This window comes from Cyprinus carpio, chromosome A8, assembly GCF_018340385.1.
Source record: "Cyprinus carpio isolate SPL01 chromosome A8, ASM1834038v1, whole genome shotgun sequence".
Taxonomy (NCBI): Eukaryota; Metazoa; Chordata; class Actinopteri; order Cypriniformes; family Cyprinidae; genus Cyprinus; species Cyprinus carpio.
This window is the reverse complement of record NC_056579.1, coordinates 26,536,801-26,556,503: the sequence shown is the minus strand read 5'-3', so window position 1 is coordinate 26,556,503 and position 19,703 is coordinate 26,536,801.

Here is a 19,703-nt window from a genome sequence, read left to right as displayed (position 1 = left end):
TAACTATACATTGAAGTAAATTAATAAACACTTTTCACCAGTCATCACTATGCAGAAAAATAACAGTGAACCCTGCAATAAAATGCTTGAAAAATACACATTCAGTAGCTCCAAAGCTTGCTGTTGATCAGATATCTTCAATTAATATTCCCTGCAGTTACTGCAAAAAATAACACGGTGAAATGGTCAATGCAAACATTTTACTTGAACTTACTTTCTCATTGTCTCTAATGCTTCTTGCTAGTTCAGTCAGAAGTATAATAAAGATGATTTCACTGTCTTGGACTCCAACCACTGCTCAGTGTTCACAGGTGTCTGAGTAACGTCTGACATTCCTTCAGCTTCTTTTGGTTACTACAAACACATAGAATATTAGAAGAAATGTGTATGTTAAGAGAAATATCAGTTTACTCCTGTGTGTCTTTACATCCTGAGTGAAGTACCCAGTAAAGTGATGAACTGTGATGCTGTGTTTGTGTTGTAGTCACGTGTGTTTTGGCAGAGATGAGAATCTATATAGTCTGTTTATATTTAGCATCTGTAAAAGCAGGACAGATATTGCAGATGATCTCAGACAAACCGATGCATATAACTTCAGTACATTCTCATCATAAAAATAGCTGAAACTAGCTAATGCATTTAGTTGACTTTATTTGAAAACAACGACCCACTTAAACAAATCTTCACTCTTACATACTTTAAGAAATATGTGGGAAAAATTATGTTTTCTTATTGCAACTGCATTTACAAAAATAATAATGTGGAAGGTAAAAAAACAAACAAACCTTTCTCTTTGTATATGCTGGACCACTGTGATTATCATCCTCATCTTCCTCGTCTGTTGGTGGGTTGGGTTGCTCGTCAGTTTTCTGCAGAGTAAAAACTCTAGAGTAGACCCACACAACAATTCGATCAAAAATTAAAAATATATCGTTTATTTTATTTATTTTTTTATAGGTTTCGCACAAAGCCGCGTTCGCTGCAGTCTCACACGTGAGGTGAAGGTTTGCGAGTTCATTTATGAGCTTATAAGCGCCTGCGCTAGTAAAATACTAAAAATAAATGCTCAACGATGCTTACCAGAAGTGTTTTATCGAAATGAGTTCATACATCCATATCTCTTGGTAAATAATCCATTGTATTGTTTGCATCCAAACTGCCCAAACATGGCGGACAGTACTCGCGAGCACAGGTACGAGACTCCGCCCACGCTGCGCGAGTGAAGGTGATACACGTGAGAGTGCAATGAAGCGCGTTCAAAATACAAGCAAACGTATAAAAGAATGACCTGCTGCGTTACATAAATATAGATTTGCTATCGTTATAAATATTAGAGAATTTTCTTATTTTTTTTACATTTTATCGCAGATAATTTGTTTTTGACAAATTCAAGACATTAGACGTATAATTAAAATTATAAGATACTGTAAAGATCTTAAGCAAGTTTAAAACAGTTTTATGTTATTTATTGCTATATTAATGTAATAACCATCTATGACTGAACCGAGCCGAGTTATTGCCAGAAGTGCCAGCGGACTCTATACAGCCAGACTCGGGTCGGTTACGGTGAACAGGAAATCGGGTCAGTGCTTTTTACAGCCGCATCACTAAACACATGCGTGAGAGGTGAGCGAGCTGCGGGCCACAACACTCGGCCCGGATAACACTCGCCGATGCCGAGTCTGAGCCGAGGGCCAGCCAAGCTCGGGCCGATTACTACATGCTGTCTGGGGACTGGAACTGGTCACACTCGTAATTTCTGTTCCCATCACTTATAAAATGAAGGCATTCCAATAATGGTGTTTTAAGGAATGTATTTGTTCAACATTATGAAATAACACCATAAACACGTTACAAGAACGTTGTTATGAGAACATCAGTCAAGTAAAGATAACACCATACAGACGTTACAAGAATGTTGTTAAGAGAACGTTTTCCCTCAACATTATGAGAACATCAGTCAATTAAAAATAACATCATAAAGACGTTACAAGAACGTTGTTATGAAAACGTTTTCGCTCAACGGTACGACAATGTATTTTAACTATGAAAACATTATAAGACTGTTCCAGAAACATTATGTCAGGAACGTTTTTTTTCTACCATTTACATAACTTTAACATAACGTTAGTGAAAGTTATGGGAACGTTCCCTGTTAGCTGGGAGGCTATTAACCGTAGGCTACTATATGATATGGATGCGCAACTTTTAAACACTAAATCACTTATTAGGGACGTTTTCTCATTTTGGAAACAATACTCAAAGCTGTGTCCAGTTATTTAGTAACACAGTAGTAAAAGGTATCTGTGTGATAAGTTGAATACATAAAATGGGGAAGGTAGGATAATTGCTGAACATGAAATCTTAGCAATAAGCCTAAATTAAACGGAGGTGCAATCTTTAATACGTTTTAAAACGCCGTATTTGACGGCGTTTGGCTGCAAAAGCGATTAATCTATAGCGTAATTCTGACACTTTGGGCGTGCCATTCACACACATGATGCGCAAACTCTGCATTTGAACAGTCAATAGCAAATACTTAAACTAATAACAAAACATACTCACACAGTCTCATACACAAAAACAACATATTCTTAGCAAAGCAAGAACAGAAACACCCCTTCCTACCTATATTAATAAAACATTTCAACAAAAAAAATCATCTCTTTTCTGTTGTAAGTAATCTTAAAGCTTTCTAAATGCATCTAATTTCGGAAGGCCAAATAAATTGCTTTTGCTTTCGTCTAGATACACACAGCATCTCCCTGACATTACTGCTTCAACACTAACTGTGTTACTGAAACCACGCCTTCTTTCTTTGCGTGAACATCTGGGCAGCATTACGCAAATCTTCCCACATAGTGACGTAGAGATGTGGGGGGTGTTAGAACAAGCTGTTTCAGGAGGGCGTGGCAGAGTCTTGACTTTGACAAAGAATATCTCTTTGGATTTGAGACTTTAGTCTTTGCAACTTTACAGATCTTCTTCATGCACCAAGAGCTTGTAACACTCCAAAGAGAAAGGAAAAATTTTAATTGCATCATACGACCCCTTTAAAAAGAGTGGGAGATTTACAGTCCCTATCTGTTGCCTCCCCCTGCCTAAATTTTGCCCCGGTTAGTCTAATCAATGCTACACCCTAGACCAGTGGTTGGCAACAGGTGGCCCGCGGGCTAAAACTTGCCCACCAGCAACAATATCTGGCTTTGATAGCAGCTGGTTCGGAAATAGATCTGTCTTGACAGCAACAGTTACTCACATTCAGACTATGTGAGTTAAGGGCCCGAAGATCAAGGGCATCCAGTATGGTTTTCTGGCCTTGACGCTTATGCACAGAGCTTGTTCCAGATTCTCTGAATCTTTGGATGATATTATCACTGTAGAGGATGATAACTTCAAAACTCTTTGCAATTTTTCTCTGAGAAAAACTCCTTTCTGATATTGCTCCACTATTTTTCGCCGCAGCATTGGGGGAATTGGTGATCCTCTGCCCATCTTGACTTCTGAGAGACACTGCCACTCTGAGAGGCTCTTTTTATACCCAATCATGTTGCCAATTGACCTAATAAGTTGACCTAATAGTCCTCCATCTGTTTGGTCCTTATATGTACATTAAACTTTTCCGGCCTCTTATTGCTACCTGTCCCAACTTCTTTGGAATGTGTAGCTCTCATGAAATCCAAAATGAGCCAATATTTGGCATGACATTTCAAAATGTCACACTTTCAACATTTGATATGTTATCTATATTCTATTGTGAATAAAATATAAGTTTATGAGATTTGTAAATTATTCCATTCCTTTTTTACTCATAATTTGTACAGTGTCCCATCTTTTTTGGAATCGGGTTTGTACATAAGTGGGAAGTTATAGTTCTCAAGGAATTTGTTTGTTCTGTCTCTAGATGCTAAATATTTTCAGCTGAAAGCATGATTTAAACAAAGACTACAACACTTATTCACACACAATCCCTCTCTCAATAATGCATTCAAACAAATATAATCTTACAGTGCTTCTTCATCTGTATCTGATTTCGAATGAGCAGAAATCTGTAAGAAATCCATCGATGCGATATTTTCATCACAAACTAAATTTGCACCGCAAAAAGCATTTTTTTTTTTTTTTTACTTTTAATGCTGACAACCATGTTATTAGCTTGTCATGTGGTAGGAAAAAAGTTTGAAAACTATTGTTCCAATAAGCCACTTTAAAACTGTTGTTAACTGCTGTTATTTTATTTTTTAATATACGTTATGAACAGAACTGTGATCATTTAAACATACTGAAATACTTTAGAGAGTAGAGAGCGGTGGTCTTCTGCGAGGAGTGGAGCGGGCCCAGTGGGAAATGGTGAACCCGGAGCGGAGGATTTATTAAATGCTCCTGGAGCGCAGAGGGGAAATTAGTTGATGCTTCCACTTCCGCTCACATAGCCCTACTTCTGCCGGACGACACCACCACACACAAAACATGTGGCTTTTTTGTTAATGATTGTTCTCCTACAGGAATTTAACACAGAGTAAAAGCTCACTACCAGTTACAAAAGACACTGTAACAGTCTTTCACAGGCAATTCTAGATGCATTTTTCATCAGTAAATTTCTTAAATTATCCTTTGACTATGTTCTGGCCCACCATCTTGAGGCAAAACATTTTTTTGGCCCATTGCCAAACTTACTTGCTGACCCCTGCCTTAGACCATGCTACATGCCTAAGGTACTATCAAATACCACACAGTCTACGATTCTGCAGGCCTTCCATCCTCCTCCTTTTGTGTCAGTGGACCAAGAGAGACTAAACTTACCATGCCTGTGAGGGCCCTTGAGATTTTATGTTCAGAGAACCTCTAAATAGCAAATTTTAGCTCAAAAGTAAACATCGCGGGTAATGACTGTAAATATGGTTCCTTGAAAAGCCTAATAAGATACCGCATAACCCTACTGTTAACCTTAACAAGATACTGCATCCCCTTGCCATATTCCCTGCATGCCTGTGAGTGACTTCCTTCAGCCAATCAGAAGCTGCACTGCTTTGTGTTTAGTATATCCTTTATAGCGTCAGTGGTACACTCACACACAATTAATGATTCATCAACAATCAAAAATACAATTTCAATTTCATCCTTGGAACAAAACCTAACCTTCCCCCTCCCCCCGAAACAATGTCAAAATCCTAAACCAAAGCAAATTCAAATACTCTCTCGCGAACATGAGAAAACATGCGTTAACACACCGTCCTTAACCAAGGCACGCATTTTCAATTACAAATTATTTTATAGGGCTCATTTAAAAACAAAGTTATCGTGTTGACATAGTCCTTAGTACTTGCTCTGTACTGACAAGTTTTAATTATACTTTGGGTCTTTCTATGGCTGAGACAGTAAAATTTATTTTTTATCTCCAGCTATATTTAAAATATTTGCCTTTCAGTTCATTGTGAACCATTATGTACTTGCTGATGTAACATTTCAAAATTCATTTCAAAGAAGCTTGTTAAATCAGTGCTTTATAAAAAAGGCACACAATCATTCCCATTGTTAAATTCGCCATTGTATTTTGAGAAATTTCTGTATACCATGTCCTGTTTCAGATTCTAAAGCAGTAGGGGTAAAATCTTTGCGTGGCAGGGGGAGCTGCCACAAAGACCTGCCACTTGACCCATCACCGCTATGGTAAATAAGTCAACTAAATATAGGCTAAATAAGTCGAGTGGGAGGTCATTTTACTCCCTCTCAATTTAAGCTAGTCGTCATGTGGGGTAATATATTATTGTCCAGCAGATGGCAGTATCGTCCTAGCAATATTTAAAGATAAAGTAATAAACGAATAGTTATGGCTGTTTTGAACCTTAGCCAAACAAGCATCTAACATTTTTAAATCATTCTCTACAAAGGAATGAGATGTTCTCACCTAAAGCCCTCATCTGCACATTTGTAAAAATAAATAAATAAATAAAATAAAGTAGATGCTCAGGAATCCTGGGGACCATGTGAAATAAACATTTTGGTAACACTTTAGAATCCTGTTCTGTCATTAATGATATGACTTCACAGGAACAAATGCACTGAGAAAAAAAATAAGTATTTTTTCTTAGTATTTTTTGTATCAACATGAAACATTCTTATATAAATATGTATTACTTGAGAAGCAAAATAAGATATTATGTCTTGTTTTCTGAAAAATGTATCAAAATTCAAAATTCAAAAAAAAAAAAAAAAAAACAAGAACAAGAAACAACAAAAAAAGTGAAACAAGATCATTTTTCTTGCCCCACTGGCAGATATTTTTTCTTGTAATAAGCAAAAACTAACAAAATTGTATTTATTTATTTAAAAAAAAATAAGATTTAATATATTAAGTCATTTTGCTTTTCAAATAAATGGATCTTGATTTAAGAATGTTAGATGTTTGTAATGGAAAACAATATTATAATTTGATAAAGGAAAATCATTTGCAAAATTTGCAGTGTCCATATCACAGTACAATATTATCAGTCTATTAATGAATTTACAAGTTATAGCACTCAGCTGAATGCACTAGCTAATAAATAACTACTACTTTTCATATCTGCCAGAAAACTACAAAGAAATCTACACAGAGTTTCAGAATGAATGCAAATAATACATAATGCATATTTATCTCTAAAGTGACAATCGTGGTAACCCACTAGTAATAACTCAAGTATTAATCCTTCAGTAGGAATGACTAATTATTAAAACAGTATTCTAAAGTACATCAGAGCAGAAATCATCAGAGCATTAGTGACTGTCTGCCTTATATCTGCTAACTCTTTATTGTGATGGATCCCCACACAGTTTCTACTGACTATAAGTAAATTTGCAAGTACATGCCAGCTTATTCCTAACCCTACCAGTCTACTAATGCTCTACTAACAATTTAATGAAAATTAGTAGACATAAAGGTGCAATGTTACTTGTAGTCAACAGAATGCATTAAAGGGACCATCAAAATAAAGTGAAACCAAATCTTCTAAACATTCATATTATATTACTGTGATGTACGTTTTAGCTTATTTTTGTCATTTGGGGTATGGCCTGACTCCATGACTCTCAGTGAGTGATTCAGTGAGAAGTTTGGACGTAAGCTGCCTTCCCTTTATTTAAGTAGTATAATATTAATGTGAAAAACAAATGAATTCTTAATACAGTGTGAAGTTCAGAGGGATGCTGGAAAACTGACCACAGGAGTAAGTTTCAGGAGTAATGCTATTTCTTTACAATTATCCATAATCAGTAAATAGCTCTGTAAGAAGACTGATAAAATGTAACAACTAGTAACATATAATTACCTATTGATTCTGTAAGTGTTTAAATGTTAATTAAAAGTAGTTTCAAAATAATTTGCTCTGCATTAGTTATTGACTATAGTTTCAAATTAATTTTGAAACTTTTTATGATTTTTTAGTAGACATGAAAAAAATAGTAGTTACTGATTAGTTAATTGTGAACTACCTTATTAAACTGAGGGCTACATACTAATTTGTTAGTTTCTTATTACTTAGTAGTTGCTAGAATGTTAATATTACATTACTCATTTGTTATTATTCATTAACGAGGGAACAGTATTCTAAAGTGTTACTAAAATTGTATCAGTTCTCTAACACAGTTGATTCATTCTCAGTACTCTTTTCACGCAAATATTGTAATTTGAATACAATATCTGAAAATGGCAATAATGTCTGAGGATATAAATGAATTTCCTTAAGATACAGTATGCTTGTGTGTTATACTTTGCTTAGACTATGAAATGAAAGCATGCCCAATGCATTACCTGACTGATAAGAGCAGTGAACTGGCAATTAATCAGTCTTAAGATTAGAGGTTGGAGCACATATAAAAGCAATGTCCTTCCACTGCATTTTTGGTCCATCTTTTTCTTCTCCTTTATATCTCTATGCTTTAATAGAACTGTGTCACTTTTTGTAGGATTTTTTCTTTACTTAGCTATAAACAGATTTCTGTTTGTTTCATTCTTTCACTTAGTTTGTGTTAAAATTAAGCTGAAAGTATCATACCTGTCCATTAAAAGCAAGTAAACAACTGTGTCACTCTCCACTATTGAACCTAAAAAGCCTGAAAAGAAACACTCAAACAGATGGTACTGCAAACACGGAGGGATATACTGTAATGAGAGAGAGAGAGAGAGAGAGAGAGAGAGAGAGAGAGATCAACGAAAACTGCCTGGCTATTAGCTACTACATGGACAACATCCCACCTTCAAATACATATACATACACTAGCAAACACGCTATACAAAGAGCTTTGCATAGATTTTAGATAATTCAGTTCAGTTAAGTATGTCCAATTAGTGGCTAGAAACATCAGACAAAATCAGTACATGAATACATTTAATACATGTGTGCAATACAAAATATGAATTAAGCTGCCAGTCCAGACTATTCAGTGGATGGAACTGAAAATCACTCTTAACCATCATGTATTCTCTATTCATTCATCCATCAAAGTGAATGAGTCGATGATACTTCTAACAAATACTTGACATACGAGTAAAGTCGTGGGGAAGTCGTGGCCTAGTGGTTAGAGCGTTTGACTCCTAATCCTAAAGTTGTGGGTTTGAGTCTCGGACCTAGGTGCCGCAGCATAAATGGCTGCCCACTGCTCCGGGTGTGTGTTCACAGCGTGTGTGCACTTTGGATGGGTTAAATGCAGAGCACAAATTCTGAGTATGGGTCACCATACTTGGCTGTATGTCACATCACTTTTATTAAACATTATTTTTGTATCTGACTGTGTTAAACTAATTTAAATGATGTGCAACAGAAGTGTTCACTTGTATTTCGGTTCATTGCACTGCAAATTTAGTATTGAATAATTCATTGGTACACAACATTTTTTCCATCTCAAGAATTAGTAATACACATATCCATCAACATCCTAACACACACACATACACACACACACAGCTACAACAGGCTGTTTTTCTCTGCAACACAAGACACATAATGGAAAACATTAGTGTTAAGGGATGGCTCTCTATCTTATTGAGTCCACACACACACACACACACATACTCCCTGTGGCTCTCTCCAATTACAGTTTCCTCGCCGCCTACTTGGCTTTAATGGAGGAGAGGCTGGTGGGGGTGAGGATGAGGGGTGCGGACCGCCATCGATCCCCACACATGGGAGGCTGTGATTGGGCCGCTTGCTCAGGCAAGTCTGGGGACCCTGAGAGCAGCGGGCCGCGCCATGCTGCAAATCACTGGAGAATGAAACCTTCTGCCGCGCTCTCTACACCTCGTCCACTCTTCACCACACACACACACATAGCAGGCCTCATATGTATCCAGCCTTTGCGCTGTGTTTATGTAACTCAGCCCTTAAGTGTCTACATACTAGGCTGAAATCCCAGTCAAGCATCCACACATGCTTTTGAAATGTAATTGAGTGCCTCTCAGAAGCTTATACAATGTCTGTCTAATTGTAGCACACACAAAAAGATTCTATGCTCACCCTAGACAATTCTACATCTCATTTCATCTCTTCCTCAATAAAATCTGCAATTAACAGTCAACATCCAAATCTGTGATTGCCTCAAAATGGGACAGTTTATAAGACATCTGACAGTCTGTGAAAGAGACTAACATGCACTAACACACACACACACACACACACACAACACACACACACACACACACACACACACACACACATCCCATGACTTTTGCTTCAAAATGATGTGAAAATCATCTTGTTTACTCGCTCACAGAAAACAATACATTGATTTAAATTCTCTAAGACACTTTTTGTTTCGAAAGGGCATATGCGAGTAGGCGTGAATGATTATGAATATTAGTGTGATTCACACCTGAGAAGACAAAGGCCCACATAATGAGCTGCATAATGATCAAAGGAATACATTTAATTTTAAAATATATTCAAATAGAAAGCAGTCATTTTAAATAGAAAAAAATATTTCACAATATTACTGCTTTAGCAAATGCAACTTTATGTATTTTGGATCAAATAAATTCAGGCTTGGTCAGCAGAAGTTCATTTCTTTACAAAAACATGAAAAATCTTACTGTTCAAAAGCTTTTGGCTGGTACTGTGTCATGTTGAAATATATAAATGAACATCACATACCTGGCATTTCTAGAGTGTATATTGTTTATGTGCTCTGAAGGACATACAATTTTTTTTTGAAGAGACTCATGGGAGTGTGACCCTCGCTTGGTCTTAGCTTTGTTCCAGGTTCCTGAGTGGGCTGCTTATTTGCATTGGCTAATTTGGATTGGTTATCCTCACACCTGAAATAAAAAAATATGCATGCTGTTTACACAAATAAACTACATTATTAACATAATTGTGATGGTCACTCATTCTAGTACTAATTTATTAAAAAAAAAAGAACACAGTTACCACATAGCACACATATCAGACTTGACAATATTATCAGTGATATTTACAGCTTACTTGATACATTTACACCTCAGAGGATCCCGGGTATAACACATTCAAAATACTTACACCAGAGCAGATATTCATGAACAGAAGCTTAGTTACATTCATAAACACAAGCATGCTTTGTATGAAGGCCTATACAATATATATATTGTATATATATTATATAACCATCACCTTCAGCTAAACCTTACTAAGACTGCTGGTGGTTCCAGCTAACCCATCGCTTCATCACAACTTCTCTATACAGCTGGGTTCGTCAACCATAACTCCTTCCAGGACAGCCAGAAACCTAGGAGTTGTGATGGATCATCAGTTAAGCTTCACAGACCATATCGCTACAACTACCCGGTCCTGCAGATTTGCCCTATACAACATTAGGAAGATCAGACCCTTCCTGTCAGAGCAAGCCACCCAACTTCTTGTCCAAGCTCTTGTTCTCTCCAGACTGGACTATTGCAATGCTCTACTGGCGGGCCTTCCTGCATGTACTATCAAACCTCTACAACTGATCCAGAATGCAGCAGCGAGGGTTATCTTCAATGAGCCAAAAACAGCCCATGTTACTCCTCTCCTCATCAGGTTACACTGGCTACCAGTAGCCGCTCGCATCAAATTCAAGATACTGATGCTTGCCTACAAGACGACCACTGGCACGGCGCCAACTTACCTAAACTCACTAGTTCAATCTTATGCACCCTCCAGAAGTTTGCGCTCTGCAAGTGAACGACGTCTTGTGGAGCCATCCCAAAGAGGTTCAAAATCACTCTCACATACTTTTTCCTGGACTGCTCCCAGCTGGTGGAATGACCTCCCGATCTCAATTCGAACAGCTGAGTCTTTACTCATTTTCAAAAAACATCTAAAGACTCATCTTTTTCGCCCTGCACTTAACCAACTAATACTAGTACTTACCTTTTTCTTTTTAAATATAAAAAAAAAAAAAAAAAAAAAAAAAAAAAAAAAAAAAACCCTGGCTACGTGTCCTGTACTAGACTAACGGAGACTTGTCATAGCACTTGTATACCGTTGTTGTTCTCTCGTTGATCTGATTGTTTCTACTGTTCTCATTTGTAAGTCGCTTTGGATAAAAGCGTCTGCTAAATGATTAAATGTAAATATAGTTATAAACATATATGGCTATAATCATGAAAAGAGAATAGCCTATCTCAGTAAAGTTTTGTCTAATCATTCTCACTGACATTAGGCTAGTAACATTATAACTCATATTTATATATATATATATCATATTGCTGTTTATGTTATATAACATAAAAAAAATAAAATAAAATAAAAATCCTGGCATCGTGAGACATTTAGATGCTGTGAATGAAACTTTATAATGTTTCACTTGATTATACATTTAGTCAGGAGGTATAGTTTGGAAAAATGTCAAACTAGTAATGTATACAAGTTATGTGAAAACCAATACAAATAGGTTAATTATAAAAAAAAAAAAAAAAAGTTAATGATCTCTGCTGGTTCAAGCTGCTGCATCAATAATCCAAAGCTTCTTGTGGTGAATTCTGTCTTATTTGTCACAGTGAGTCTTTTCTGAGAGGAATTCTATCTTATTCCTCTCAGCGCAAAGTGAAAAGTAAAATTTAAACACTGTTTGGTTTGTTTGCTCTGATGTGGGCAGTTACTGCTAAATAAGGGTGCTTTCACACCTGCCTCATTTAGTTCGGTTGAATCGTACCAGAGTTCGTTTCCCCCTTTGGTGCGGTTCGTTTGGTCAGGTGTGAAAGCAGCAATCGCACTCGGGTGCGCACCAAAAGCGGACCAAACAAGCGTACCGAGACCTGCCTGAAGAGGTGGTCTCAGTACGCTTTCAAACGAACTCTGGAGCGGTTCGTTTGTGGTGAGAACGTGATCCGACCTCGAACAGACCCAACTGCAAAAAGTACTGATCATTTTTGGACTAAACCAGCTGCCGTAGTCAGCTGCGCTGTGCATTATGGGATGAGGAAGTGTTTTGTTGACAGTTTTTTTTTTTTTTTTTTTTGTTTGTTGACAGTTTGCGCTTTAGCATGGCAGCTCGTGGATTAATGCACGCCTCCGCTTGAAGTTACGAGCGATGCCCCGCTCGCCGTTTGCAGTGCATTAGAACGTTGTTTTCAAGCCGCATCCGCGCTTCATTATAGAAATGTATTGTTTGCATATTGTGGTGTATACAAACAATGTAATAGATTATGGACAGGGACAAAACCAGCCCGTGCAGTCGTCTCTCCATATTTGTGTTGTCTCCGTGTTGTTTGCTGGCTTTTCCTCTTATGTTGGAATTTTCCCCGCACGTAAATTCTGACCAATCGAAAAGCAGTTTAGGAAAATACGTCATGACCAATGAGTGATGTGGATGTTGTCATGTGACTGCATTTTGGTTCGTTTCAACTGGTTCGGACCAAAGCAATCAGTGTGGTGTGAAAAGGAACCAAAAAAGCTGAAAAATGCTACAATGTATAATTGTTTGCCCTTGGTTTGGACCAAAATGAACCGAACTAGAGATGTGAAAGCACCGTAACTAGATGATTGTAATATCAATAGCGCTTAGTGCGTGGGTGTGGTCGCATTAGATATAATGAAGAGAGACATGAAAGACTGGACATCGCGTTGTTTTCATATGGATTACTTTATCACAGAATATTTGTTTTCAATAAGACTTGTTAAAGACCTAGTTTAAAAGTAGACATGTCAAGCTTTCTATAGATATCTCTCTCATGTCTCTTTGTTGAGTATTTGCTGAGTTACAGTTCATTTTAATGATGCGTTTCTAAATGAAGATCACGCAGAACCAAGGCGGCAAACAGCGCACCCTGTTTGTTTTCTTTATTTTGTAAATGCACAAGGTTTTGTTGTTATTATGTGTGTATACAAATAAAAGTAGACCCTTTACAGATTCGATTGATGTGTATTGCTCTTATCCATACGATCAAAACTGAAAGGCAAGGCAAGGCAATGCAAGTTTATTTATATAGCACATTTCGTACAAAATGGTAATTCAAAGTGCTTTACATAAAAGAAAGTAAAATAATCATTAAGAAAAATAATTAAAAAACAAAAAAAACAAGCAATTATAAAACTTTGAAAATGATTTAAAAATTGACTTATTTAAAATGAATTTAAAACAGTTAAAATAGAAAATGATTTTACATAAAATACAGTGAATACGTATGATACAGTGCAATCAGTTCGGACATCGCACAGTACTCATTCAATAAATGCACAGCTAAACAGATGAGTTTTGAGTCTAGATTTAAATGTGACTAATGTTTTAGCACATCTGATCTTTTCTGGAAGCTGATTCCAACTGCGAGCTCGTGGGTTGAAAGTGTAATTTAAGTTATTTTCGGTGTTATCAGGAGAAGATGCCACAAAACGCGTATCCGCGTTTGTCGACCCCAGATTAATGAAAGTAAAGCATTGCAATACATTAAAGCAATGTAAAAAAAAAAAGAGACAAAAAAAGAAAAGTAAAGCACTCACCAGCGCATGTGACACGCAGACTTCCGTACATCATCCTCCAGGAACTGCTTCTGTGTACAACACTGAGCGCAAGCTACATTAAATTGATTATTACATTTTAAATATGGATATTTTTCTTACAAAAATGCATTGATTCGCTACAGGAGGCCTTTGTTTATTTTTTAAATGGATGGGCGCTTTATATTTAACTTCTTTTGGACTGATGCATGCAACACCCGCTGAGTGCCATTAAACAGCTTGAAAGATCAAAGACAATTTTTAATATAACTCCGACTGGATTCGTCTGAAAGAAGAAAGTCATATATACCTAGGGTGACTTGAGGGTGAGTAATTTATGGGCTAATTTTCATTTTTAGGTGAACTAACCCTTTAAGCTTAAAAAATGTTGCTTGTCTACCTCAAACTTAACATTATAAGCTGGTTTATTTAATATATTATTTATAGTTTTACATAAATAATAATTATATATGAGTTTTGCTTTTCCTATTACCAAAACGTATGACATTATTGTATTTGCCATTTTTGAAAAATATATAAAAAAAGCTCATCTGCAAAATCAATTTGCTAGCAAAAGCAAATAAACAAGATATATTAACCAGTCCACGTTACAGTCATCTCTGGGATCCCAGATGCATGCATTAATTAAAAAAAAAAAAAAAAAAAACACAAAGTCTCTTTTCAGATCCACTGGAGTTGTAACAATAGGTTGTCATACTGTTTTTTTTTTTTTCTGACAAACAGTTGTTTCACGTCTGTAGTAGTTCATTAAGGTAAGAGAGGCTTATAATTATTTAGACATACTAATAAGCCTGGTCTTACCAGAATAAGATCTGGCCCACACAGATACACAACCACACTTTTAAATATACACTGAAAATGCATTATTAGACAAAAGTCAAAGTTACATATGAGATGACACAGGTAACTGATAGCTAGATATGTGTTCCCTTGTCTGTTACACAATTTTTGCTGAAAATTATTACTTGTTTCTGATTTTGCATAAATAGCTAATAGCCTTAATAGCTCACCTCAGTATTCAGTTCATGTTTAAAGCGACTGTGGGCTGAAAAGGTCAGGACCACCTCACATTTGCTAGTCGTGACATTACCATCACGGGCGGCATGCAAATGAAGCCAGTTGCTGTGTGTTTCTTACTAGCAGACTTGACAACGGTTCCTCAGAGGTGAGCTGTTCGAGGATGTACCCTCATGTACACAGCATTTGTGAACACACAAGCCCTTCTGCAAACTCTGAACACTCTAAAGTGGATTTCACTGGAGGAGCGACTCCTGCCTCTGTGCTAGCAAACCTCGTGTTTCAAAATAGAAAGGATAACTTTTGTGTTGTAGCCTACATTCATTATTAAAATTTAGAGAATCTTAGCACTTAATAACGTTCCAAAAATAATTATATGACAGAGGGGAGGGGATGATTGTAACATGAGGAGAGTTGTAACAGCACAATTTCCACCTTTCAGGGATAAGCTAGGAGTCTTATGATAATTTCATTATTTACCCACTTCCACCCTGATCTTATATGAATGGTTGTCAAGGCTGTAAATAGGTATATGTAGATTTTAGAAATAAAAAAAATATTTTGATGTAAAAATCACATTTTAGCATCCCCTTACATAGAACTCAGAACTTTAATGTTGTCTATATGGATCTTTTTTGGCAGCTCAAAGCCAAAGGAAGTGTGGGTAAAATGTGCCCTATGCAGTTTCTGGATAGATCCACCAAGTCTGCTCTCTAGGGTTAAAAACATTGGTTTGTCACCATTGTGACTCTGATTGAGAAAGTTTATACATAGACACAATCTCACACACAAATTTGTACAGTTTTTTGTTAGATCTGCATATTCTTTACTTCGGTACACTAGAGTTGAGTGTTTAGTATAAGCATAAATACCATTAAGGAAGTTTGTTCTAGTAGTCAAATTTACACACACTCCTGCATCAATCAGAACGTGGATGTGAGCTGTGGTCATTCGTAGAAAGCGCGATATAGTTTTTTATTGTTCTTTTAGATTGCTTCAATAAACCTGTTTTTGAAGAAAACTTTGTGAGGTGGCTGCTGCTTTTGTCTGACTGTTACAATTCTCCTCAGTATTATTTACAACAACACCCTAGTAGTGTAGAATATAACAACTACAGCACTCCATGTATTTGACATCAACTTAAGGGCTGTGATATTCTTCTAGAGGTTTGAATTGGGGCCTTTTGTAGTGAACAAATGTGGGTACTTTGTATAAAAGTTTGAGCACTCTAGCTAAAAAATTCAGCGAGTTACAGATGTTGAAACAAAAAGTGTTACAACCATACCCAGTCTCCCCCTACTTCAGAAATCATCTACAGTATGTTGTTCTTGAATGGGCATTTACAGAGAAACCTGGAGTTAAACATGGCTGCCTAGTGATGCAGGGGCAAGGGGAGAAAGATGAACATGTGCCCACTTCTGTATGCAGGTGATTGTATTTTCTGTCATGTGATCATATAAGCAGGATGTTTTCATGCTGTGAAGTATCATTGTAGTACATAATGCAATTTTTATAAGATTAGGAAACCATGAAGAGAAGAAATGCAGATAATTAGTGTGTATATGTGTGTGTGTGTACTGGTATGTATGGTTTATTAGGACACAAATGTGTATAATGGCTTGGGTACTACAATGTAAACATGGTTCCTGTGTCCCCATAAAACAAAAGGCTTAAAAAACATACAAAACGGTGTTTTATGAAATTCAGAAATTGCCAGTAGTTTTAGCTTATAAATCATACAGAATGAGTTTTTTATTTTATAAAAGTAAAAATGCAGAAAGTTTTCTGTGAGGGGTAGATTTAGGTGTAGGGTTGGTGTAGGGTGATAAAAAATACAGTTTGTACAGTATAAAAACCATTACGTCTATGGAGAGTACCCGTAAACCACAAATGCAAGTATATATGTGAGTGTGTGTGTGTGTGTGTGTACATGACTGTGGGTGTACTGGTATTCCCTACATTACGGGGACCAAATGTCCCCACAAGTGTAGTAATACCATTAAATTTTGACATGGTGGGGACATTTTTTGGTCACCATGAGGAAACAAGCTTATAAATTACACAGAATGTTTTTTGAAAATCTAAAAATGGGAAATGGGATAGAAAAAATGGTTCTTTTTGGAATCAAACTACCAACTTCAAAAACTTCAATCACATTAGGGCGTGACCAACTGCAGAAGCTCCTATGACACCACGTCTGTCTTTGACAGTCAGGTTGACCTGTTACCAGGCTCCCACCTATATCAGTCAGGTTGACCCCTGCCAAAGTCATTCGCGCTTTCTTCCCATGGGAGACTGCAGCAAGCTCTCTCAGCACATCCTGACTTTGCTAAGTTCGCTAAACTGTTAAACTTAACTGTGTTATCAAACGGGCCGTAATTGGATTCCGTTACCGAACGCGAGGTTAGTTGGAAGGGAGTGTGTTGAGTGATAGCCTACAATTAGAATAGTGTCCACGTCAAGGAGAGGTATTCTTATCAGCCTACTGTGCATTAAATTGACTGCGGTAGGTGACGTTAAGTCAATTAAGGTTTAACACATCAAGGCAAAACTTCGTAAGGTTTAATTACCTTAAACCAGCAGGTTAACGGGTTTGTGACAAATCTGAAGGTTGCATCACTTCTCAGCCATGTCTCAGCCATGTCGACTGCCATCACCCCCGCCAAAGGGAAGGAGAGAAAACCCAGGGAGGTTGCATCCCGCCCGTGTCCATCCTCTTGTGGAGCTACCATCTCGGGCAGGGACCCTCACCCCATGTGCATCTTGTGTATGGGCCTGAAGCGCTGGCGGATCCACAAACATGCACTTACTGTGTGTCATTGCCGATGAAAATCCTGGAAAAGAGGCTGAGAGTGGGGTAGCCACCCGCAAAGAGAAGAAGGTGGGAATACAGCCCTCTTGTTCTGAGTTTGTTAAGGGCCCGTTTGGTAAGCTCTCCTCAAAGTCAGGGAGACGAGGGAGCTCAGAGTCATGTTCTACAGTGTCACCAAGCATTCACACGGTGTTTTCTAACACGTTTCAGTTTGGGGAAATTGAAAATAAGGAAGGCATCATCGCATCCAAGCCATGGGCTGAGGGCGATATGCTCTCAGAGTTCAGAAAACACATTAATAAATGTTGCACTATCGCAGCCAGGCAAACAGCCGAGGGCGATAAGTTCCAGAGACAGAAATTTCAAAGATATGAGAAACGCTCCCCTAGTTTCTCCACTGGAGGGAGCGCTCGCTCCTTCAATGGGAGCCAGCGCGGCAGCAGTGATGACGTCATCACTGTGCGCCATCAGCCGGGGGGAAGTGTTCAGAGAACTTCTTTCTGCCCAAATAGTCAGTTGGTGCGCATGCCCGGTTCACCCGTGGGTCATGTCAATGATTTCACGGGGGTACAGAGATGAAACCACCTCGATTCAATGGGGTGATTATGTCAGTGGCCGAGGGAAAATCGGCTCGTGTCTTGGCGGCCGAGATAGAAATGCTTTTAAACAAATGAGCTATCAGAGTGGTGCCCGAGGAGGAGAGCCGTCAGGGCTTTTATTCTCTATATTTCATAGTTCCAAAGAAAGGGATCACAGCCCTTCGTCCGATTCTGGACCTTTGTGTTTTAAACAAACACCTACGAAAGTATTCATTCAGAATGTTAACACACAAAACACTTTGTTGATCGATTCATCCAAACAATTGGTTTGTCACAATCGATCTGTCGCTTATTTTCACATAGAGATTTACCCCTCTCACAAGAAATTCCTCAGATTTGCATTCCGATGCACAGCTTACGAGTAAAAAAACGATTCTGTTCGGCTATGTTTGGCTCCAAGAGTTTTTTCAAAATGTGTGGAGCCATATTACGTTAAGGAACAAGGGTATAAGAATATTGTCGTACATAGACGATTCTCTGATCTGCTCATCGTCAAGAGAGCAAGCAGTGACAGACGCGGGGATGGTGTTACATCATCTCAGCAGCTTGGGGTTCAGGATCAACTCAAAAACGAGCCGTTTAGAGCCCGTTCAACAAACGGAATATCTGGGTCTCAGTATAGACTCCCTCTCTTACCGATTCACACTGACAGAGGGGGGAGAATTGGCGTCTTTCACACAATGTATGGCCTGTTTTTCAGATGGGCAAAGTGGTTCCGTACAGACTGTGCTTACGAATGCTTTACATAACAGCCAAGCTTATTACAGAATTACATTTGGGGCTGCTCAAAATGAGGGATTTTCAGAGCTGGATCACACAATTGAACCTGTGCTCTCGGCGGCATCTCAGCCGGCCGGTGAGAATTACTCATGCGTGCATCAGGGTGCTAGGGTGTGGAAAAGTCCCACAATTCTCAGAATGGGGATTCCCTTGGGGGCGGTGTCATCGAGAGTCACTATGATGACGGACGTGTCCTTAAAGGGCTAGGGTGCAATTCTATAGGACAGAGCAATGAATGGCGTGTGGCCTCCCCAGCTGACTCTCAAACATATAAATTATTTGAAGTTGCTAGCAGTGTGGTTAGTGCTGAAACATTTTCTAGGCTTCATCAAAGGGCATCATGTGTTAGTGAAAACAGACAATTCCACAGTGGTCGCTTACATCAATCGACAGGGGGCATGCGGGGGGGATCTACTGTCAGGGGGGCACGCAGGGGGATCTACTGTCCAAGAGGGAACCCTCTGTATGGGGAGTGGAAACTCCATCCCCAGGTGGTGAACCAGATATGGCAGAGGTACGGTCAGGCAGCCGCAGATCTCTTCGCCTCGCAAG